The sequence below is a fragment of the Stegodyphus dumicola genome, chromosome 4, assembly GCF_044657685.1.
Source record: "Stegodyphus dumicola isolate Sdum_Otavi_A_Nest chromosome 4, ASM4465768v1".
Taxonomy (NCBI): domain Eukaryota; kingdom Metazoa; phylum Arthropoda; class Arachnida; order Araneae; family Eresidae; genus Stegodyphus; species Stegodyphus dumicola.
In genome coordinates, this window is record NC_140771.1 from 141963589 (window position 1) to 141989866 (window position 26278).

The window sequence follows — 26278 nt, forward strand, 5'->3', positions numbered from 1 at the left end:
ATGAAAAATAAACAAAAATTTATTATTATCACAACAAAAATGCTTAAATTTTCACAAATTATCATACAGTATTACAATATCTCACAGTAGTTATCTTTTAACTACTCAAATGTACAATAGAACGCAATTGAAAACAGCTAAAGAAAGCTAATCCGCGAATTCTCTACAATCAACAAGAGCAATTTTCTAAACAACAACAAATCAAGCAACTACTCCGAACTGAGAGGTTTTCCTCCTATTTATAAGATTTTAAAATCACGCGCGAGAATTTTCCAGTACTTTCTTGAAGTCAAAAAGATATATTTATTTATTTAATGTTAAATGCACGTGCTCTTGTATTTTTAATTTTCCGGCTTAGCTTTCTTCTTTTAATATTCGTCACGCGCTGCAATGCGCTAGAAATAAAACTATTTAATTTACAATTGAACTAACATTAGCTTTTTAAATACCAAATTCGTAACACTGCCCCCTTCCCAAGGACTGCACGTCCCGGGCAGTACAATCCCTGGACAGGAAGCCAAACTTACAACTGTGGCATAAATGCAATAATAAGCATCACATTACGATAATAAACAACATGAAGAATAAATGCAATAAATAAAACAAATCAAATGCTATCAAATACAAATCAAATACTAAATACAAATCAAATCAAATACATATTTAAAAACAAAAAGGACCATGGTCTTATACTATTTACAATTATTTACATTATGTACTATGGCCATAGTAATGAGCTAACCTGTCGTAATGAACGACTTTAGGTTTAGAGTTCGAAGACTTACGAATCCGAACCACGACGTCATTCAGCCTTTTTAGGACTGTGTACGGGCCATCCCAAGGTGACTGTAATTTCGGACAAAGTCCTTTCCGTCGAGTCGGATTCCACAACTACACCTTGTCTCCTTCGTGGAATTGATGTTCAGTAGCTCTTGTGTCGTAGCGGGTCTCTATCTTCTCCGTCGCCAAGTTGACTCGCTCTCGTGCAAGTTGTGCATCACTTCAAACCGGGCCTGGAGATCTTGAATATATTCCTCAGACGATGAAGGAGCATCCGGAGGGCGACCAAACAATAGATCACAAGGCAGACGAAGGTTACGACCGAAGAGCATCTGGTGATGGAGAATAGTTGGTAGTCTTGCGTTTCTTTTCGACCCTAGCATGATTTCGGCAGTTTCTCGAGCTGGTTCTTTCGGACAAAGCGTCGGCATTTCCAGGTGAAGATCCCTTCTTAGGATGGATAGTCATGTCTTGAGATCCTGAAAGCAGTTTGTTGTTTTTCAAGTCTAAGGAAAAATTGTATTTTCTTAAAAAGTCCAATCCGAGTATGCATGGGTCTGTAATATCGCCACATATGCCGTGTGATGGTAGGCGGCGCTTCCAAATGTGATGCTTACGTTTAACTTTCCAGTTATGTCGATCTTATCACCAGACGCAGTCTGAAGGGTAACACAGGATGGCGTCCAAATAAGTTTATCTTTAAACTGTTCAGCTAAATCTTTCCTAATGATGGTAACATTAGATCCTGTGTCAAAGATCATATTGCAAGGAACTCCATCGATATTCCCATTAATGGACAGTCCGTTACTGTTGCCACTTACTGTATAAATTTTAAGCGCTTTAAAACAAGGTTTTTCGTTATCTGGCAACCTCCGTTCCTCGATATGGTCACTAATTTGTTTACTGCGTCTTTGCTGGGAAATGGTCTTATTTTCCGTACCTCGGGGTGTTCTGCAGTTTCTTTGTATGTGTCCTTCAACACCGCAATTCCAGCACTTTAGGGTCGGTTTCTTTTCACCACTATTCCGTCTTAAAGCATTCACTGGTCTTGTCAACTCATTCGTTTTATTATCCGTGCCCTGGGGTGTTCTGCAATGCCGTCGTAGGTGACCTTCAGAACCACATCTCCAACACCTTTCAGCCACTTTGTTCTCACTGCTACTCCGTATCAAAGCATCAACTTGTCTGGATAAATCATCTAAACGAGCCATCAATTGATCCACTGGCTCGTGGACTCGCACAGCTCTGACTGGGTAGCGATCTCTACGAGTTGCTTGCTGGGCTGCCTCAACTTTTACTGCGTACAACAGAGCGCTTTTTATGTCCTTCACATCTATCATTCGCAGAGCTTTCTGTATTTCAGCATCCCGGATGCCATCAATGAAATGTTGCAGCGACAGGATTTCTCTTGTTTCTGTCGGGCACTCCGAAAAGGCGTGATGTGACAGCCTTTCAACATCCGTGGCGAGCTCCTGAAGTGTTTTGGTGGGCTTCTGTTGACGGAATTTTAGTTGAAGCCTGTTGTACTCTTTCAAACATTTCTCGCCAAAGCGCAGCTCCAATGCGCCGGATAGAGCTTTGAAGTCAAGTCTTTGGTTTTCGGGAAGCGTCTGCAGTATATCCGCTGCGAGATGACAGGCCTTAGCGTGGGAATCCCATACATTCGCATCCGCAACTATAGAAAATTGGGTCTTATACACTTGCCAGGTTGTCTTCCCATCATATGTGGATACCTTCAGAGGTGGACGAACAGGCATCGGTAAGAATTTAAAATCATCACTACTGCTCCTTGCCGACGCTACGAATTTCTTTAACGTATCCGTTTCTTTGGCAACTGCAGAAACTCTCTCATCAATTTGTTGTTCGATTTGTTGTTTAACGGAACAAACTCTTCCTTCTATTTCTTCTTTGACTGAATCAACTCTGTAACCTATTCGTTGTTCCACGGCCGAAACTCTGTCCTCTGTTTGCTCGACTTTATTTTCGACAGCTCCTATTCTGTCTTCCATAGCCTCAAATTTACTTTCTATTACGCAGGTTATTTCTCTTTTCATTTCGCCTTGACCTGCTTCAATCTTTTCTTGTACAGCTTTTATGTCTTCTTTAAAAGTTACTTGACCAGCTTCCAACTTTTTTTGACCAGCTTCCATCTTTTCCTGACCAGATTTCATCTCATCTTTCATTTCTTGCTGGCCCGTTTTCATTTCCTCTTTAAATGCAGCAAAGGATGATATCAGCTGTCTTAACTGCTCTTCCATCGCTCTTGTAATTGGCATTCAAATCCCACTTCTGACACCAAAAATTGTTGCGTGCGTACGGGTTCGTTATGAAATGAATGCACAAGTCCGATGAAATATGAACAAAAATTTATTATTATTACAACAAAAATGCTTAAATTTTCTCAAATTATCATGCAGCATTATATCTCACAGTATCTCACAATATCTCACAGTAGTTATCTTTTAACTACTCAAATGTACAATAGAACGTAATTCAAAACAGCTAAAGAAAGCTAATCCGCGAATTCTCGATGTGAAGTGGAACCTCTACCTGATTATTATCTTTATTTTGATGTAATTTAGTAAATCGCGATTGGCAACAGTTGAGTTTTTACATCTACGTTTTCGAGTTTGTTCTATTGTTTACTTTCGTTTTTAAGTAATGAGAATAATGACGTTTTGAGATGTTTTTCGTGAGTATTTAAAAACTAATGAGTAATATTTTATGCCATTTATGTTCTGAGTATTGCTTTGAGGTGTCAAAGCTAAAACTAACACTTAATTAGACTTGTAAATAGAATCGTAATATTAAACTGTTTGTGTTGTGACGAGATGTCTTTCATTGGATAATTGATTGTATACTCATTTTCCATCATAATTCTTCTGATATCGAAGGTAAAACGGGATATCTGGCGTCCAAGAGACAGGACTACGGCTGCATTTTTAAGAGTGAGTGAAAAAATATTTTTATATTTTCTTTTATTCTTTGTGCATTATGGATATTGTTTTGAAAGATAGAAAGCAACTTAGAAGGTTGTTTACTCGAGCATGTAATACTTTTGATGAGGAAGAAATCAAATTAAATCGTGCTGATAAAATTAATAAATTAAAGCTAATTGAAGAAAAAGCTTTATTAATGATAGCATGTGAAGAGAAATATAAACATTTGTTGTATTCTGAAAATACTTCCGATACCGAAATAGAGAAAGCGGTAGATGAGTCAGAAATGTATATTGATCGATGGAGATCTTTAAAACAGAAGTTAGAAACACTAGTGAGTGAACAATTATCTTCTAAAAATGAAAATTTGGCACAGCTTTAGTATAGCCCACCTGGAATTTTAAACAAAAAAAATATCACCAAGAGCGGCGATAAATGATATGATCTGGTAACCCATACAATTAGCCAAACGCAGTGTAAACAAGAGGATGGAATTACGGTTACAGCTAATTTAGTAGTCAGTTACATTTATTCAAATTCAATACAAATTACCGACATATCCGTTTACTCAAAGTTTAATGCACGTGCCCTGTATTCTTACTTTTCCGGTATAGATTTCTCTTAAAATTTGTCTCACGCTGCGTTGCAGGAGGAAATACAACATTTTAAATCAGAATTCTACTAAAATTAATATCTAAATACACAATTCATAACACTGTTATTGGCGATTGTTTAACGGTCAGATACCGTGAATACTATTTTGTATATATATTTTTGGCTACTTGAGGTGATATTTTTGCGTTTAGTTATTGCTTGCTGTAAAACTGCTGTTAGTGATGTTGTAATTAAATATCAGGAGATTATAAAGGAAAATTTAAGGTGGGAGTTTTCAAACAAGCGTAAAATTTTGGGAACAGATATTTTATGTATGAATTAACAATAAAGTATGAACCTTTTAGAGGATTTTTGATGGATTGTCGATTACTGAAGGATAACGTTTTCTGTGAAAAATGTAAGATACCATGCTGATTAGTTAGTCAGAAAAAGTCATCGAATGGTAGTATTTGCAAGAAATGTACGGCTGAGAAATCAATTAGGCTAGGATCTTGATTCGCCTGTAGTAAGCTCAATTTTTCTAGAAACTTATTTTTTTTTTTTTTCCAACGCGAATCAATGGAGTTGCTTATGCGCGCATTTCTGCAATACTCCGATTTCTTTTAAGTGAAAGAAGATTTCTTAGTATATGAGCAATGCAGTGTTTATTCAATTTCTGATTTTTAAGTAAAAAGAGATCGCTATATACATGGGCTAAGCCAATGCAGTGCGCAATGCCGAGGTTGTGCGCGGTGCCTAATTTGTGCAATTCTAGGATTTTTTTTAAGTGAAAATAGATCGATGTGTACATGGGCACAGCCAATGTAGTGCGCAATGCCGAGGTTGTGCGCGGTGCCTAGTTTGCGCAATTCTAGGATGTTTTTTTAAGTGAAAATAGATCGATGTGTACATGGGCAAAGCCAATGTAGTGCACAATGCCGAGGTTGTGCGCGGTGCCTAGTTTGTGCAATTCTAGGATTTTTTTTAAGTGAAAATAGATCGATGTGTACATGGGCACAGCCAATGTAGTGCGCAATGCCGAGGTTGTGCGCGGTGCCTAGTTTGCGCAATTCTAGGATGTTTTTTAAGTGAAAATAGATCGATGTGTACATGGGCAAAGCCAATGTAGTGCGCAATGCCGAGGTTGTGCGCGGTGCCTAGTTTGTGCAGTTCTAGGATGTTTTTTTAAGTGAAAATAGATCGATGTGTACATGGGCAAAGCCAATGTAGTGCACAATGCCGAGGTTGTGCGCGGTGCCTAGTTTGTGAAATTCTAGGATTTTTTTTTAAGTGAAAATCGATCGATGTGTACATATGCAAAGCCAATGTAGTGCGCAATGCCGAGGTTGTGCGCGGTGCCTAGTTTGTGCAATTCTAGGATGTTTTTTTAAGTGAAAATAGATCCAAGTTTACATGGGCATAGCCAATGTAGTGCGCTATGCCGAGGTTGTGCGCGGTGCCTAGTTTGCGCAATTCTGGGATGTTTTTTTTAAGTGAAAATAGATCGATGTGTACATGGGCAAAGCCAATGTAGTGCACTATGCCGAGGTTGTGCGCGGTGCCTAGTTTGTGCAATTATAGGATGTTTTTTTAAGTGAATATAGATCGATGTGTACATGGGCAAAGCCAATGTAGTGCGCTATGCCGAGGTTGTGCGCGGTGCCTAGTTTGTGCAATTCTAGGATGTTTTTTTAAGTGAAAATAGATCGATGTGTACATGGGCAAAGCCAATATAGTGCGCTATGCCGAGTTTGTGCGCGGTGCCTAGTTTGTGCAATTCTAGGATGTTTTTTAAGTGAAAATAGATCGATGTGTACATGGGCAAAGCCAATATAGTGCGCTATGCCGAGTTTGTGCGCGGTGCCTAGTTTGTGCAATTCTAGGATGTTTTTTAAGTGAAAATAGATCGATGTGTACATGGGCAAAGCCAATGTAGTGCGCAATGCCGAGGTTGTGCGCGGCGCCTAGTTTGTGCTAATATAGGATGTTTTTTTAAGTGAAAATAGATCGATGTGTACATGGGCAGAGCCAATATAGTGCGCAATGCCGAGGTTGTGCAATTCTCTGATATTTTTAAGGTGGAAATAGATGGATGTGTACATGGAACCGAGCTTTGATGTTTTTCGGGCGAATATGGATCGTTGTTTACAAAGGAAAACGAGATAATGTGTGATGACGAGCTGTAATGTAACGTATTTTATATGCAATGTTTAACATATCGTTTGTGTATTTTAAATTTGTATTGTTGTTTTAATTGTGAATTATATTTAAGACATCATTTTTCATTTAAATTGTATTTTAATGTTTTGGTTTTGATATGTTTATAATGCTTTCCGACTTCGAGATATATATCGATAGCCCGACGATCTACCCAACAGTAGCAAAACTGTAAACTTTGACCCTATAAGTAACTTTTACCTCATTATTATAATACGTAGTGTTTGCAATCGTAATCGCACTTGATAATATGAGTTCTTTGATAATACAGTGTCTCACAAAAGGGATGGGACACTTGTGCTTTACAAAAGGAAACTGTAATAAAATAAATTAAAAAAACATGTAAAAATTTTTTGTGGGTGTGTTTCATACTTAAATTTAGTAACAATTATTACATCACATACATTTTCTCAAAATATTAATTTAATAAAAATACATTTGTTTAGAACGGAGCAAAAAATGGCTCGCATAAGTGATGGGACACCATTAGATACGTACTATGCAACAAAAATCGTCTGAAGTAAGCAATAAAAATATTTTTTTGGGTTTTTATTTTTACTCAAAGCAATTGGCAATAATTTATCGCAATCGTCTGCAGTATGTCTTTCCAGTTTGTTTTGGAATTTTTGTGTTTTTTACCTCTGTGCAGCCATGAATGCTAAACGAAAAGAAACTTTGCCTGAAATTCGAAAATTAGTTATTAAGTTGCATATTGAACGTGGAAATTCTATTAGATAAACTGCTGAAACCGTTAACCTGAGTCATTCAACAGTTTTTAATATCATTAAACGATATAAAAAGAATCATATGATTCAGGATAAAGAAGATCTGGCCGACCATCAAAGCTATCCAATGGACTAAAGCGAATTATCGTTCGAAATATTAAAAAAAATCCAAGAATGAGTGCTCCCAAAGTTGCTGCTGATTTACAAGCATTATATGGAGTAATTGTTAATCCTGAGACTATTGGAAGAGTAATTCGATTTGCTGGATATCACGGTAGAGCAGCTAGGAAAAAATTCTTCATGAGTGAAAAGAAAAAAACCTCAGACTGGCTTTCGCAAAATCCAACATAAATAAGAATTCTGATTACTGGAATGAAGTTATATTTGCTGATGAGAGTAAATTTAATATATTTGATTCTGACGGTAAAATCTTGGTGTGGAGAAAACCCAGGATAGACAATTTATTAAAATCGGTGCTTCAAGAAGAATGGGGTAAAATCACTCCAGAAATCGCAAAAAAATTAGTCGAATCCATCCCAAGAAGATTAAATCATGTTTTAAAAGTAAAAGGAAATCCAACAAAATATTAAAACCTTTTATAAAGTAAAATTTTTGGATAAATATTTGATGGAAAAGTAAGTGTCCCATCACTTATGTGAGCCATTTTTTGCTTCGTTCTAAACAATTGTATTTTTATTAAATTGATATTTTAATATTTTGAGAAAATGTATGTTATGTAGTAATTGTTACTAAATTTAAGTATAAAACATACCCACAAAAAATTTTTACATGTTTTTTTAATTTATTTTACTACAGTTTCCTTTTGTAAAGCACAAGTGTCCCATCACTTTTGTGAGACACTGTATGTGTGTGTGTATGTGAAACATTGCTTAGTGTTCCTAATTTGTAGTATTTATTTTCTTATAATATTTTCTTTCATTGCGAGAAATTAAATTTTTTATTTATTTATGTGTAGAATTCTAGTATGCCTGCCTACAGAGAATATAATGTGATTTAGAAATTTAAGAACCTGTTTTTCATTGATGTGAAGTTTAAAATTTTTAGAAAATAATTAAAATTGTCTACTTATTGGTATATAAGGGATTATGTTGTTACGTAGCAAAACGTTAATTTGTAAATATGATAAAATTGATATGTTCCAGAGTATTAATTAAAAAAAACTTTTTTTTATTTGTATAAATGCTAAAGCTTAAAAATCTTTGAAAATATGGAAGCTGTATGAAATACAAGTATGAGAGACTGCGACGTTCTTTATCGTTGTAATAACTGGTAGAATTCGCTTACTGTATCATGATAATTTTAAATATAAACAATTTATTATACTTATTTTCAGTTACGCCTAAGCTCAGAAATGTAAATTTAAAGAATTTGATGTTAATTTACAATAATAAACAATTCATTTTTTTTTTAAAGAGAAAATACAAATTACGCGTAGCATGGAGAATACATTGTGACGTCACACCAAATTATTTATTAAAAGGTGAAATAGCTAAAGGTTTCCGGTATTGTTTTTAAAATTACATCCTTTTAACCTTAATCATTTTTATTAATCATTGCTTAATATTTCTTTCTCTTAAAACCGTGTATAACAGTCATAAACTTATTTCTATTATCCACGATTTCTGGTGAAATCAAGATGGCTACCATTTTTTTAAACACGGAGTTTCGTCGAAAATCTGGATGGCAACCATTTTTCAAAACAACGTATTTCATGTGCCTTGGCGCCAAACCAAATTCGCCAAACTTTGAAGGTGGGCTATACTAAAGCTGTTCCGAAAATTTGAACATTGTTTCGCAGTCGAACACTTTATTACGTTACCCAAAAATAAAATTACTTACTTTTGACGGTAGTGTAAGAAATTGGCTATACTTTTGGGGTCAGTTTCAAAAAATTGATGAGGACATTAATATCGATTTTCACGATAAATTTTCGTATTTATCTCAAGCAATGGAAAAAGGCAGTCCTGCTGAAGAATTAATTAAGAGCTATCCCCCAGGGGGTAATAGTTACGAAAAAGCCTTAAAACAGCTGAAAATGCGTTTCGGCAGAGAGGAACTATTGATTCAGGTATATGTCAGAGACTTATTAGTATTAGTTCTTCAAAAACAGAACACTTCTAAAAATTCATTAAGAAAATTGTTCGATCAACTTGAGAGTAAACTGCAATCACTTGAATTATTAGGTGTTACTAGGGAAAAATATGCTGCAATGCTTTTTCCACTAGTTGAATCATCATTAGCCGAAGAAACTCTTGTTGCTTGGCAGCGCTATAGATCTGCTCATCGTAGAATTCGAGAAGTGAATTTAGATGATTCAGACGAAAGTAAAACTACAATTGAGAAAAGTGATTTAGAATACATTTTAGAATTTTTACAAGCCGAAGTTGAAGCTGAAGAACACATTTTTTTAGCCTCTCAAAGTTTCAACACATCGAAACCAAAAGCAGAAGTAAAACATAATCTTTCCTATGAGAAAAAGGTAATAGAGAACGAATGTAAAAGTAGAAAGTTTTCAAATATACCTAGTGCAACAGACCTTCTAACTTCATCTCAAGTATCAAAACAGTACATATTCTGTTCTAATTCACATTTTTCTGGAGACTGTCTAAAGGTAAGAAAAATACCTTTAAGGCAGAGGGAGTCACTGGTTCAACAATCTCACAAGTGTTTTTTATGTTTGAAATCTGGACATTCAGTCAAGGATTGTAACTTGAAAGTTGGTTGCTTGTGTTGTGGTAAAAAACACCATATTTTTCTGTGTAGAAAGATGCACCAAATAACTATGTCAAAAAACGAAGAATCACCTGAAGTTGAAAAGAAAACTGAGATTAGTGCTGAAGTGGATCAAGCTCTTTCAAATTTTTCTTCTTCTCCAGACGTAATGCTTTAAACATTCAAAGTTATAATTAGAAGTAATGGGAAAAAAACACGTCACAAGAGCTATTATCGATACTGCTTCACAGCGATCATATTTATTAAGAAGTACAGCTAAAGAAATGAACTATGAACCTCAGAGTTGTGTACAACACTCTTTATTTGGAGGGAAGGACTCAGGGATATGCAAGCATGATGTATACACTTTATATTTATCGAGTGTGCATGGGAATTATAATTGCAACTTTAAAGTTCTTAGTCAACAAATTATTTGTAAGTCAGTGCCACCTACTGTCAACAAGCTTTGTCTGAAAGAGTTAGCAGCCTGTAATATAAATATTGTGGATGATTGTCAAAATCCTATTGAGATTCTTATTGGGGCTGATGTAGCTGAAAAACTCATGACAGGTGGTCGTCGTGAGTTACCTTGTGGTCTCGTAGCTATTGAGACCAAATTTAGATGGTCAGTTATGGGACGAATGCCGAATACTTCGAAAAGTGAGTTTTCATCACCGTTCTTAGTTACATCCTTGTTATCTACTGTGGAGACCATAACAGATCTATGGACTTTGGACACACTTGGGATCACTGACCCATCAGTCAAGAAAAACCAGACTTAACTACAAGAAGCTGCTCGGTTACATTTTCTAAATACAGTTCGTATAGTCGATGATCGTTTCGAGGTTGATTTGCCCTGGTTGGAATATCATCCACCACTAACAGACTATTTTCACTTAGCCGAGAGAAGACTGAACAAAACTGTTAAACGTCTTAAAATCGAGTCCAATTATGAAGCTTATGGAGATGTTTTCAAGGAATGGCTAGAAGAGGGAGTAATTGAAGAGGCTGATAAAAATTATCAACGGCAAGTTCTTTACCTTCCTCATCGAGAAGTTATCAAAGAGAATAGCACTACAAAACTCCGACCGGTATTTGATGCTTCGGCCAAAGTAAAGGGATTTCCTAGTCTTAATGACTGCTTAGAAAAAGACACAAATCTAATAGAACAGCTTCCGAGTATTTTAACACGCTTTCGAAAAGAAAAGATTGGTGTTATTGCTGATATACGAAGAGCCTTTCTTCAAATAAGTGTTTCACCTACTGATAGAGACTTTTTGCGGTTCTTATGGCTTGGTAGTGATGGTCAACTGAAAGTGTAGTTTGCCGTGTAGTTTTTGGTGTAGCAAGTAGCCCTTTTCTTCTAAACTCTACTATTCAGCTTCACCTACAAACTGTTTTAGAGAAAATAGAAACCGGTGAATCCTTATATACGAAAGGTGTCATTCAAAAACTTATGCATAGTTTTTATGTTGACAATTGTGTCAGTTGTGTTAAAAATGAAGAAGAACTCAATCATTTTATTAGTGTATCAACTGAGGTAATGGCTGAGAGAAAATTTGACCTTAGAGGGTGGGAGTTCAATGATATTAATGCTGATGCTTCTGCTGATACAAATGTGCTCGGTTTAATATGGAATAAAAAATCTGACACTTTAAGAGTAAATACTGGTAGTATAAAAGAGTCATGTTTTGAAAAAGTGACTAAGCGCTTAATTTTATCTATAGCTCATAGATTGTTTGATCCTCTTGGTATATGTTGTCCTGTTATCCTTATCCCTAAGTTATTACTTCAAGAAACTTGGAAGCAGAAGATAACATGGGATGAAGAAGTTGATACCTGTACGAGAACTACATTTTTAAAATGGTTGAAAGATATTGACTATCTGGAAAAGATCCATTTTCCAAGATATTTTGGTTCAAGGAGTATGAGTGAAAATACTTCAGTACATATTTTCTGTGATGCCAGTAAGCATGCTCATGCCGTGGCTGCTTTCATTCGTATAAAAACTTTTGGTTCTACTAAAGTACAACTGATACAAGCCAGGAGTAGAGTTACACCAACTGGAAAAGAAGAAACTACTATCGCGAGATTGGAATTACTTGCAGCTACTATAGCGTCTCGCCTTTCGTCCTCAATTTTGTCTGAGATACAGAGTGAAGAAGTTTAATTCTGGACTGATTCTTCTACTGTTTTAGCATGGATAACGAGAGAAGAAGCCTGGAGTGTATTTGTTCAGAATAGGGTGAAGGAAATAAGAAGACTAACAAATAAAGATTCTTGGAGACATATTCCTGGTTGCATGAATCCAGCTGATCTTCCGAGTAGAGGTTGTTCAGCTCTCTCCTTATTGAAATCTCAGTGGTGGTTAGGTCCAAGTTGGCTTTACTTGCCTGAAGAAGATTGGCCTAAAAGTGACTTAAATTTAGATGAGACTGAGATTGTTAGAGAAAAGAAAAAGAGTATAGTTTCTTCTGTAACTAAATGTTTAGTTTCTGCATGCTTGGTTACCAAGAGAGACTGGTATTACAGATATTTTTCCCAATACAAAAGGATAGTTAATCTAATTACCTGGATCCTAAGATTCACCTCCAATTGTCGAACTGAAAAAACAGTGAGAAAGCATGGAAACCTTGATTCTGATGAAATTTTTGAGGCTGAGAAGTTATTGATTAAAATGGTTCAAGAAGATTGTTTTGTGAATGAAAAGGATGAGAAATTAAGAACTTTAGGAGTATTCAAGGATCAAAGTGGAATCCTCAGACTAAACACTAAATTTACCTTTCGTGAGGATACAGAAGACTTTAAAACGCCAGCTATTCTTCCATTCAATCATGAGGTTGTCAAGAGACTAGTGCGATACTATCGTGAGAAAAATGCACATGCTGGTACTCAAATTTTAATAAATATTCTACGAGAGAGATTTTGGATTCTGAATGCTCGTGAAACTGTGAGATCTATCATCAATCAATGCACCGTGTGTGGACTTGAACCTCAGATTCAAAAGACTAGAGCAGGTCGTACAATCAAAGTACCTAAGAGACTGGACTTATGAACTACTTATAATTTTCCTTTTGTAACTTATAAAATATTCACAATTTTTCGTAAGTTAAATTTTTGAGGCAAAAATATTAACTTACGTGGGAGGATATGAAGTTGAACCTCTACCTGATTATTATCTTTATTTTGATGTAATTTAGTAAATCGCGATTGGCAACAGTTGCGTTTTTACATCTACGTTTTCGAGTTTGTTCTATTGTTTACTTTCGTTTTTAAGTAAGGAGAATAATGACTTTTTGAGATGTTTTTCATGAGTATTTAAAAACTAATGAGTAATATTTTATGCCATTTATGTTCTGAGTATTGCTTTGACGTGTCAAAGCTAAAACTAACACTTAATTAGACTTGTAAATAGAATCGTAATATTAAACTGTTTGTGTTGTGACGAGATGTCTTTCATTGGATAATTGATTGTATACTCTTTTTCCATCATAATTCTTCTGATATCGAAGGTAAAACGGGATACTCTACAATCAACAAGAGCAATTTTCTAAACAACAACAAACTAAGCAACTACTCCGAACTGAGAGGTTTTCCTCCTATTTATAAGATTTTAAAATCACGCGCGAGAATTTTCCAGTACTTTCTCGAAGTCAAAAAGATATATTTATTTATTTAATGTTGAATGCACGTGCTCTTGTATTTTTAATTTTCCGGCTTAGCTTTCTTCTTTTAATATTCGTCACGCGCTGCAATGCGCTAGAAATAAAACTATTTAATTTACAATTGAACTAACATTAGCTTTTTAAATACCAAATTCGTAACAGTATCTTTCCGGAAATCGGTAAAGTTTTCGAACAAGCTCTAAATCAAAGATTAGCTGAACACCTAGAACGTCTTGATCTGATAGATAAAGCTCAATTTGGATTTCGGGAAGTCATAGTACGACTCACCAACTTATAAATCTAGTGGAATATATTTCTAATGCCTTTTTCTCTAAAGCAGGAGTCGTCGCATGCTTTCTCGATCTCGAAACGCTACTGAAGCGTGAAAAAACGCTTCTGATATTACAGATTAAGTGACGAGCAGATTGCCGTGAAAAAAGTATTGATCAATATAATATTTTTCAAAACGATTTTATTTACCGAATCTTATAGAACTCATGTTGCAGAAACATTGCACACTTCAGTGTTGGCACATAGCCAACTTGTAACATTATTTTTTGAATTAAAAATGAAAAATATTCCAAATTTTTTTGTATGACTATTATGATTCCAACTTTATAAGGCCTCTTGTTATTTCTTAAAAATAAAACTAAAAAATGACGAACTAAAAAAAAATTAAACCTTTTTAACTGTAAGCTGCTCTTTTAACTGCCAATTTAGTTTCATGACAATATTTTTAAACTAATATAACAACAGACTCTAACTACTGATGCAAGGATATTTCTTCTGCATTGAAATCAATTCGTATATCTGAGGAAGGAAAATCGTCATACCTTTTTCTCTTGGCATAGTTTTCTGCATTCAAGGAAAACATGCACAATGTTTGCTGAACTGTTATAATTCATCTCATTGAAAGGAAAAACGAAGACAAAATTTTATCTATAATTAATACCATTCATGATTTTCTCAAGGGTCATAGATAAAAATACTTTTCAATAGCAATCATCTATGAAAGAATCTCTAACCCTGCCGTCTAATCCGCACGAAGGCCCTAATCTTGTGGTGCCTTTTCTACCCCAGACTGATAATATCAAGAGGAGTAGTTTCATTGTTTTAATCCGTTGTCACGACTCTTCTAATCTATTGTTTCAGCGTCCAAATCCACCATCTTTGACGAAATGATTTAGGGACGATCGAGTTGGGAATACCTGACCTACTTCGTTGGCAGATGATCAGTTTCGATGTAGTGTTGTTTTTTGTTGCCAAGATTATCATTGTTATCAGTAATCAGTAACGTCCTGGGTTATTTTGGAATATCGAAGGAAATTATTCTGAAACGCTAAATACGATTCTCGAAACAACAATGGAAACTTTCGAATAACTAAGAAGTAAACATAATTATTTTTTGATAATGCACGCAAATTTTGTTTGAATCAAATCTAAACACACCAGAAAAGATAGTATGTAGTAAAGCTTTGCTAAAATGTAGTAAAGCTTTGCTAGTACAAAAAAATAAATAATAAGTTATGTACAATGATTGTCTAGAAATTTTTGAAAATTGAATATAGTATATGAAATACATCGCTGAATCTCTTTAGTATTGGCGATGAAAAGATTGAGTTCGGTTATTTAGACTAGGCTAGATGCAGCTGTTTGCTTAGCTTCATTCCACTGTCGATTGAGAAAATTCCAAGTAATGAAATTCAAGCTTTTATTATCGCTTTTTTCTTGTAAACAATCTTTCCAGAAATTTTTAGGAACTGTAGATTTTAAAGGCCCCTTTCTTCACAAATGGTCGGATTCAAACCCGAGCAGAGTAGCTCTTGGCAGAAGGCCTCCATTAATCCTCACCTCATTCGCTTTCCTTGCTCATTTTGCCGAGTTCTTTCAGTTTCAAAATAGTACTCCCACTTCAGATTATAATCCTAGAAAATAATGTTTTAAAGCTAATAGCAAATATCATAAATTTCATAAAAGTTGGAAAGCGAATTACTTTTACAATGAGTTTTAAATGGTTCAATCAGCAAAGTTCTTTGCATCGAAAACTAAAAGTATTAAATACAGATTAATTTAGATTTTCATAGCTAATTATAGGCTTTTTATTATTACTATTAATTGTAAAATCAAAACATCCTATTGGGAAAATTATCATTTTGGATCAACTTTTCAATAGCTCAAAAGCTGTAAAGTTTCAAAGCGTATGTTCTGATCAGAACGTGAAATCATTTGAAACCGAGATGAAACCTGTGTTTAATCTGCATTGTGAATTTAACTATGACAGAATGTAAGGGCTTGTTATTTTACTTTCAGTGAATACTCGAGTACTGCTTTCATCTCGGTGTTCCTGCCTTTCACATTATTTCGCACTTTTTAATCGGACAATGCGAATCTGATTCCTATTTTTTTATTATTTTTTTAATACTTGAAACGTTTTAGTGAATAGTCTATAAGGTTAAATGGTTATGCTTCTACACAACACTTTTCAGCTTCTCTTAAAGACAATTTTATAACAATATATTAGTGCACTGTGGCCTATTCATGTTTGTTTGTAGAAAGTAAAGTCATGCATTTAAACATTGCACAAATAAAAATATTTTTGGTACTTACGTATTATCCCACAGATTGTGAAGATATCACAAGTAGCGTGATATAGCACAATTTATGGATAAGTGTGATGTAACAACACACACATATTTCCTTCATTTGACGTAAGCTCGACTGATTCTCTATAAGCCACTTTTTGTTTTTATCAACAAGGATATAAATTAATTGATCAACAAGGATATAAATTAATTGGTACTGCTGTATTTTCTTACATTTTTAAACAAAAAGTTATTAAAGTTTGGGACCTGCCTTCTACAGAACAGCAAGGAGTGGATTATTTTCAAAGTTACAGGATCCTACCATAAAATAAATGTGCATTAATTTACACGATAAGATCAACTGAATATGGTCAACAAAACAGCAAGAGACTGTAACAATTACCTGCTTATAACAATTACCTGTTATAACAATTACCTGTAACAATTACCTGCTTATAACATTGTACTCTAAACAGAGCTTCTGGTAAAATACAAATCAAAAGACAGAAGACTAACAAAACTAAATCAGAAGGACTAACAAAAAAGTAGAATCGATGAAAACCCTTTAACAAAGCATAAAAATGAGAAGCATATCGAATACTGATTGTTTATCAAATGAAGAGTTAACAGTTACTTCAGAATTCCTTATAAATTACTGTCACATCTAGTGGATCTCTGCCATCTTTCATTCTTCACTGGTAGCCATCTCTGATGGTCGACTGGATAATACATGAGTAGCACATTTTTTCATGTAAAAAACAATACACACAAATTATACGCACTTTTTGATTATCTGAAAATCTATTTCAACAGCAGCGTATTAGAATTTTTACAGTTTTGGAGCATTTCTCATGCGTCAGTAGCCAACCTAAACATGAACAAACTACACATGTTGAAGTAAAAATGGATTTATATTCGTATTTACCTGATATTTCAGTGACTATTGCTTTTATATCTAACACACTGATCTTTCTTCCTCTTAAACTATTTTTTCTAACAAAATGCTTTTTTATTACCATTTATGGGCAAAACAGTAACTTTTAGGCAAAAAAAAGTAGCCTTTTAAGTAAAAAAAATAGCCAGACGAATATTTTTCACCAATTTACAAGTCGACAAAGAATTCACAGCTATTTATGGGGGTGGGGACAACCAGAGAAGATTCAATTTCATAAAACATACATACATTTTCAATTTATAAATATACAGACAATTTTTTATAAACATACAAACACACGTACATATATCAAATATACACCGTTCAAAAAATTAAAGGATATTATAATATTGGATGTAAACTGCCGATGAGCAAGTGTTTTACTGACTGATATATGATATATAGGTGTTGAAAGATATAAGAAACGAGCAAGGAATAATTAAATTCTATTGACAATATTTGTTGGTAAACAAAAAATGCACAATTTGCGCATATTATATAAACAAACAAAAAATGCGATTTCTCAGATACAAATAAGTTTCAAAAAGAGGTATGATTTCTCCTGACCAAAAGCAATGTCACACACCTAAGATGCATGGAATCAATGAGGATAGTAATGTGGGACTGGGATGTTCTCTTTCACTCCTGTAGGAGGGAGCTTTCACAGAGAGCTTTCAAATTGCTGAATTCTTTCTCGGGGGTGATACGCGACTAGCAAGTCTTCTCCCTGGAATGTCCCAAACATATTCCATTGGGTTCATAACTAGGGAACATGCTGGCCAATCCATACGAAACATTCCTTCATAGGAAAGGAAATTGGTATTTTCCCTCTTCTTCCAGCATTCTTTTGTGGTGTAATGGTTGCACAATCCGCGCGTATTCGAGAGGTCCAGGCTCTGCGAGGACATGCAGGTCCTCGCACGGACTGATTGCTTTGCTGATTGAACCACCTAAAACTCATTGTAAAAGTAATTCGGTTTCCAACTTTTATGAAATTGTCCTCGCAGATCCTTTTATGCACATTTTTCACATATCCTGCTTCAAAATAACCTAATGATTTCACAATGGCGCCCGAACTAAGAAGTGGTGAACAACAATTCCTCACCACCAGGATTGACGATATGGTAATTTAATCCCCAGTCGCCCTTTAAAAGGGGGAGTTAATAAGGTATTTTCTTCCTCCTTTCAGTATGCCTTCGTGATGAAACAGTGGTACACTAGGTGCGTATTCGATAGCTCCAGGTTCGAGTCATGGTGAGGGCAGTGCACATTTGTCGTGTATCCTGCTTGAAAATAACCTAAAGACTGTACAAGTCAAGTAATCTGAAAATGCTTAAATTATTCTTCTGGTGGATTAGTTTATTTACTGAGACAATTAAATAAAACCAATTAACAGTTTAAGGAAACGAAATTTTATTTTATTTTATTTGCTTTTAGCTAAAATAATTTTTTTTTTTCGTTTTCTTAAGTTCCACCCCCTCCCAAAAAAAGCATTAAAGAAAGTTTATAAATAAGACTAGAATGATAAAATTCATGTTTCATATAAATTTGCAGATGCAGGCCCTGAAGTGTTTGAAGTAAAATAAGGAGTAAAAATGAAAGCAGAAACAAAGATCTTAGTCTTTTAAATAATTTATAAGTTTTATAATTCGTATGCCAGCTGCAATAATCTAACAATATTTATATTTACTTGTAATTCTTCTTTCTTTTACTCACTCGTCATGTCACAAAGTTTCTCTTTTTATTAAAAAATAGTTAGAATCTAATATTCATATTTAGTTGTAATTCTTTTTTCTTTCACTCACTTGTCTTGTGACATAATTTATCTTTTTATTTAAAAAAAAGTTAAAATCTAAGCGCTAACTTTTAAAACTAAAATTAGTAGCTTTAATTCTAAATACAGAAATTAGGTACTTACGTATTTTCGCATTGGCCATTCTCGGAAAACAAAAATTGTCTCCAAACAAGGTAGGTAATTAAACGCCAATAGTGGTTAAGCTTGATATCAACTAATCATTAATCACATTAATATCGGTTAGTACTTCCGAAAAAGAAACTTTTTTATTGAAAATGTACGCTTTGATAAACCATGAGAACAGTATTTTACGAGTATGAAGTAATGGATAAATTTTATATATATGCCAAAAATGTAAGGAAATTTTATGGCAAAGGATAGAACAGTGTATGATATGGATGGTTCCATATAAATTATTTTTTAGAATCTCCTTTTTGGCTCAACGCTGAAAACGACTGAACAGAGATATGAAGTGTTTATAATTTTTTTAATAATTATATTAAATTTAAGTTATGCAATTTTAAAAATTACTAGGTAACACAAGTTGACGGACTGATTCAAAATTTTGCACGTAAGTAGACAACAGAGAGAAAATTGTTGCCGAAATTTGCAATCTTTGCATTCCGGAAATAAAATGGAAATAATTTCTCCAATAAACAAATAAATAAATAAAAATTATTGCCTGCGAATAAGCTTTTTAAATTTTGTTTTTCCATCTTGAATGTTTTTATTCCTCTTGGAGATACTCAGGACTGAAGCGTATAAACAGATTTACCAAACTAAATCTCAATTGCACTTTAAAATGTGAATATCGACATTTAAGCTTGAGAAATTCTCTACACAAAGACATCGATACCAAATATTGAAACACAAGGCAGTTAGCTGCTGTAACGACTCACTATGTCTCAGGTGCTCACAGGTTTATCAATATACGCATATGGGCTTATGAACTAGACGGTAATAACAAAGCAAAGCATTATTAATACCAAGGTGATCATGTTACCAGTTTTCTTTGTTGCTCCATAATTTCATATTCCATGCCACTAAAAAAACAAGCGAGTGAATCATCAAATATGTAAGGGAATTTTCAGAAATTGCCTTTAGTATTTGCGCATAGAAAATTTTATAAAACTTCTTTACTATGTGACAATTAGTGGAAAACTCTCTCACTATTTCTGGAACAATACTCTAGTATTATTTCAGGACTAGATTCTTAGTAATTCCTCAAAAAAATTACCTAACTTCCGGAATTCTGTAAGAAATATACGTCCACATTCAGTAAATTGAAGATTGGACATAGTGACACTGGAGAGTTTCGAAGCAATAGAAAGAGATTATATAAGTTTTTTATCATTTGCAATTTTCTTGCTTTGATGAAAGATGTACCTCTTAGGTATACGAATTTTCTTTCACTTGGAAATTTTCGTATCATGTTTTTCTGGAAATTAAAAGGCAAAACCTCTTTTGAGACTTTTATTTATTTTTAAGGATTTCGACTGAATCGCGTTTTTACTGTCATGTTGCTCTTATAGTTTTCAATTTATATGAAGTAGAAAGAAACGAATTGTATTCAAGCATTATTTATTTATATATCAAGGTACTGTTTCTTCCAACTGAAAAAAAAAAATAGTTACTCCTATTAATTTTCATTAACGGACTTTAACAGTTACTCATAATTTTCAGTCTGACCTTCTAAGCTGTGCATAAAAAATTATAATTTATTCTATTGCTTATAATAAACGACATTTTTGCTGCTATTATTCTTTACACCAGCCAAACAATAGCAATCAGTTCGAACATTTCGTTAAAATGTTTCTAGTGGAATGATCTGGTTACGAACCTGTGAGCTAAAAAAATAATCGGAAAAGTGTTGTCGACTTTTTTTCTTTCTTTCAATGAAAAGAAAAGAGATTGTGGTTTAGAAGGAAAAAGTGTAGTCATTTAGTTGAAAGGATATTAACTTAACAGCTTCAACATGAAGAACTGAACGACGAATCGTGCATTCACCTAAACAACAAAACATTTAGCAAAATTCAAGGAAATAAACAAAAAAAAAAAAAAAAATTGCTTAAAAAACTAAAGTTGTAGAGCAAGACAAAATTCCCATTAATTCTGCATTCAACAAAGTGTTTTTTCTTTCTTTATTCCTTTCACTTTTTCTTTGTGGCCTTCGTCTGTCCAGAATTTTACTATAATATAAACTCGAGCCTCCGAAATTTTGAGAAAGACTTAAATTGAATCCAACGTGAAGGAAAAAGCATAGAGAATCCGAAGAAAAAGGAGATTATACAACTGAATATTGTAAATTACCGTAAAGCAGAACTTTGATCTATCATTCGCGCAATGGTTATTGTCCTACGTCTAATCTTTCGCCATTTATAGTCTCACGAAATTCTGTATAAATAGCATTATTGTTCCCTCACACATCTTTTTCTAAACTACCATTTTTCTGCATTAATCATTTGTAAATCCCGTTCAAGGGAATTCTTGCGGGGATCATTTGAAAAACATTTTTGAAGCGAAACACATATTAATTGCGGTATCTTCTCTTTGTTATTTATTCTTTAGACTGCAAATTTGACAATACATTAATGCAGTAGCGCTTCAAACATATCCATCAGCTCGGAATTCGGGTTACTATCATTATTTCCGAATGTTAAAAGTTGCAATAATTTTATTTTTATCAGTTTTTAATAATTTATTATTCCTACTAGCTTTTAGGAACTTTGGTTTTCAGTTTGGATTGAATATAGTAAAAGAAGATGAAAAAGATAAAAGCGAACTAAAGGTGGTAGCAAACTTCATTGAGACTTTCTAAATTTTACAAAAATATAAAGTGTTCCCTACAAGAAAAATGGAAGTGATTCGGAAGGTGAAAGCATTTTAGTCCGAATAAGTCAGGTTTTCCCATTGAAGTAAAACTCAATCGAGAAGCAAACGATAGTGTATCCCTGTTTCGTTTTCCACATTCATAGTTTTATTTCATATGTTTGAAAAATAATACTTCGAGGTTTCGTTGTAATTTGTTAGTCCTTCCACATTAATATCGATTAGTACTTCCGGAAAAGACAATTTTTTATTGAAAGTGTACACTTTGATAAACCATGAGAACAGTATTTTACGAGTACGAAATAATAGGATAATTTTTATACATATGCCAAAAATTTAAGGAAATTTTATGGTAAAGGATAGAACAGTGTATGATATGGATGGTCCCAATATAAATTCTTTTTTAGAATCTCCTTTTTGGCTCAACGCTGAAAACGACTAAAGAGAGATATGAAGCGTTTATAATTTTTTTTAAATAATTAAATTAAATTTTAGTTATGCAGTTTTAAAAATTACTAGGTTGGAGTACAATATGCACTACTTAATGAAGTTTAATGCTGTGCACTTTAATAATCTACCAAGCTGATTTTAGTTTCACGAATGTAAAATTAGCTATTTCCTCCTGGAAACGGCCACCGCATACGACTTCGATTCTGAAATTTGTACGTTCCATGTGGGGATTAATTGTGCTGACCGCTTTATCAAGGATGTATGTAAAACTGCAAATTAAGTTAATCACGTTTCATTATTCAATTAATAATCACTCGTAGAAAATTATAAAGGAGTAATGTTAAGTGAAGATTTGAAAAATATACGATTTATATATTGTTATTATATAAGTGAAGATTTGAAAAATATACGATTTTTATTATATTGTTTTCAAAGATAATTCAGAAGATAACCATACTCGGGTTCAAAAAATAAGTAACACACTAAAGATAAGGTACGAATGTAAAAAAGGGGTATCAAAAGGTACTGTTTACATATGAGGTAGAGGTTGCATCGCCGAATACAAACGAGCAACCAAAATTAGTGTAAAACGCAATCCCGCAGTCACAGCCCAACGCCATAAAAAGGGGCATGCCGGGCCTATGCGTCAGTTTGCAGGCAGCGATAGTTCTGTATAATCCGAGATAGCTAAAGCAAAAAGCATGAGCCGAGGACACTGCACGATGTAATGCTTTGGAGGGATGTTGCGAGTTGGCGCAAGATAATCCGCTGTTGCGAGAGAGCTGAATGTGTACCGTAGTGCCATCAGTAGGCTGAGAAATTGTTACCAAAGGGATCAAAACCCGTATAGAAGACGTGGGTCTGGGCGCCGAAGGATTACCTTAGCGGCAGACCATCGCTTCCTGTTGCCATGTGCAAGATGCCGTAAGTCACTAACAGTACGACAGCTGGCGTCGTATCTCTCTGCTGTTGCAGGATGGCCCATACCGGCTTGATAGCATAATACAGCCATAATTACAGCTTATAAGCATTTTTGATCTGTATCACAAATTAATTATTTTAAAAAAATCTAATTTTTGTTGACAGTTAGAGTGACCCTTACCAAATGTACAAGCCACGATAATTTAATAGATTTACTAAATAAATTTCCAACTGAAAATCGTAACTATATTGTGAATGAAGAAATGTCTGTAATTTGAAATATTTTCGGAAAAGTGATTTGAAATAATGACTAAATTTTATAAATTTTTCTTTGACCGTCTTGTCATTTACTTACTACTTTCAACACACACATTTACATCGCAATTTCATGTGAAATTCACTTATTAATAAAGCAGCATAAAACTGGCCGAACGAAAAAATGAAATGTGAGAAATCTGTTTCGATTTCTTTAAATACCACATTTTTCTCAATGAAATTTCTAACGAACATTCTATTAAATGTTTAGCATCAGTTTTTAGGTGACACAAGAGTAAAAATTTATGAATGCATGTGTGCAAAGCGTAAATGTATACAAAGAATAGCATTATAATGTTCTAAACACATTTTCACATATTTATCATTTAATATATAATGCTCTAGGGCAGTGATTCTCAACATTTTTAAAGCTCCCTCCTCCCTAGGGAGCGTAAATCATGTTTATTTACTGTATGGTGATCCAGACAATTTTGGGTTGGATTCGCGGTGTTAGTAGGCTTGAATTTCAGATGTTTCCATTGCAGAAAATGAATGGTTCTGCAAGTTTTCTTCGCGAATTGTAATTTAAAGTTATATAAATTAGCTTCCAATTATAACGAGAGATTTTATTGCCCTTATGTTCTTTCAAAGTTAGAGCATTAGTTTCCGAAATTATGCGAATTTTAGGATATAAGCTTTTAATACACTAGAAAAATTTATTATTTGCGTTTGTTGATGAGTTTCACTCAAAAATCTGTAGATGCATTTAAATGTGTTTTAGTTTCACCACTATCATAAAGTATCTAATAAATTCTTGACTATACTTCAGCCAGAAACATTCTAAACCAAAAACTGGAAGATTTATCGTCTTTATTGCTTAATATAAAATAGCTTTCTGATCATCTTTAATTACCGTACTCTTTCGACCCCTGAGCAACCTTCAGAACCTTCTCGTGTTTTCATTCCTTTAATATTTTTCTGAAAGCAACAGAAACAAAAAATTTAATACATGTAGCATATCATTCTAAGGACAAGGATATACTCAAAACAGTGCACATGCATCTAAGAAACATGAAGCATAATTATTTCTGGAGAGAAATTTAAATACCTCTGACAGACCGGTAACTCACCAACTTCGAAACTCTTGAAGAAAGAGGCGATCGCGGGAGGGAAAACCCGATCCGGAATTAAAAAGCTGAGTGATTTGTCCTTGGCATACATTTTGGTTCGCTAAGGCCAAAATTCGGAGGTGTTATCGATAGGATCGTAATGAAATGTAGAAGAAAGAATGAAACAGAAAAACCGATTGTGTATGCTGCTTTTGCCGCCGTGTACCTACTCTCCTTGAAACGCTTTTTCAATTCGGAACTGCAGAGTGATTTCTCACGTATGCAGCAAAACAAGGTCGCCCTGCGGTCGAAAGTGGCTGTCCATCTAGTTTCTATAAAAATGGGATGAATCCTCAGTGTCAGCTATAAACTGACCTTTGAGACAAAGCCGATCGTAAAATGAAATGATTTAAAACGATTTTTAAGAAAGGGAAGATTTTTTACATTTTTCTAAACTATAACTTCAGACTGTCACAATTCATGGGGCAAAATAAATTTATAATATGAGAAGAGTAATATTATCTTTCAAATTATTACTGTGAACTAATAAACTATAACTGTGAAAAATAAAAATACTAGCCTTATATCATTTAACACAGAAATAATGCAACTTATATTCTTGTATCGGTTATTAATCTCTGTTATATAGTCTATTATTATTAAAATATGAAAAAGCTGCTAGTGAGTTCGTCGCATTATGAAAAGACGGGAGAACAAACATAATTCTGCATCCGCACATATTTTACGTTTCTTGCGAAATCAATGACTTTTTGATTAACAAACTCGGCGATATTAAAGCAATATGTTGACATCACCCCAAATAAAATACTTTTATCTTCCATGTGCCAGTGTGAAAGGTATAAGATATTTAGTTCTCATCCTAACTTTGCATCACACTACTATATATATATATATAGGTATATATATGTTGTATGATCTTAAATTCACCTAGTGCGAAATCGAGTTAGTGTTTCATAGATCATCGGACAAACTTGGAGGGATGATGGAGCGTACTAAAACAGGCATTTTTTTTATAGGAATGTAGGGTCTAGAGTGAGGGGTTAAGGCAGAAACGAAAAAAAAAAAAAAAAAAACACGACACGAAAGGAAAATCTGTTTATGTACAAAATCAACGCAAAGTGCTTCTTTGTAGCAATACAGTATTCACAATAAGTGTTCGAAATTGCGACCACCAGCAGTAATATATGATTGGTAACGTCGCAGAAGGGGTTGACGAACATTTTGAAAAACGACAGGCATTTCACGTACGCTTGCAGCCGCAATAGATAGTCGTGCAACGAGGTCATCCAGTGAGTCAACGGGAGTCTCGTAAATGATGCTCTTCAGATGGCCTCATAAAAAGAATCCAAGCTGGATAAATCTGGCGAACGGGGTGCCCATCGAGCGGGTCCACTACGGCCAATCCACGGCCCGGAAATGTCCCATCCAAGTAATTGCGGACCCGCACGTGGTTATGGGCTGGTGCACCATCATGCTGGAACCACGTGCGATCACGAACGACAGCCGAAACATCCTGCAGCAATTCCAGTAGTTTCTCTTGCAGAAAAATATAACGTAAGCCATTTGTACGTGCAGGTATGAGGTATGGGCCTATGAGGTAGTCGTTAACAATACCCGCCCACACATTCACGGAGAAGCGAGTTTGGAATGCATGTGGACGTGTGGATTATGAGTTGCCCACACGTGCATGTTGTGGCTATTGAAGATGCCGTCCTGTGAGAAAGTTGCC

At 34.4% G+C, this 26278-nt stretch overlaps 1 long non-coding RNA gene across 1 annotated transcript in view; it reads left to right on the forward strand.

The window, feature by feature from the left end:
• Positions 1–3407: 3407 nt before the first annotated feature.
• Positions 3408–26278, forward strand: part of LOC146997715 (uncharacterized) — a 54949-nt gene continuing 32078 nt past the window's right edge. The window contains exon 1 of the long non-coding RNA XR_015040801.1: positions 3408–3728. This is a non-coding gene — a long non-coding RNA (uncharacterized LOC146997715). The remainder of the gene's footprint in view (positions 3729–26278) is intronic.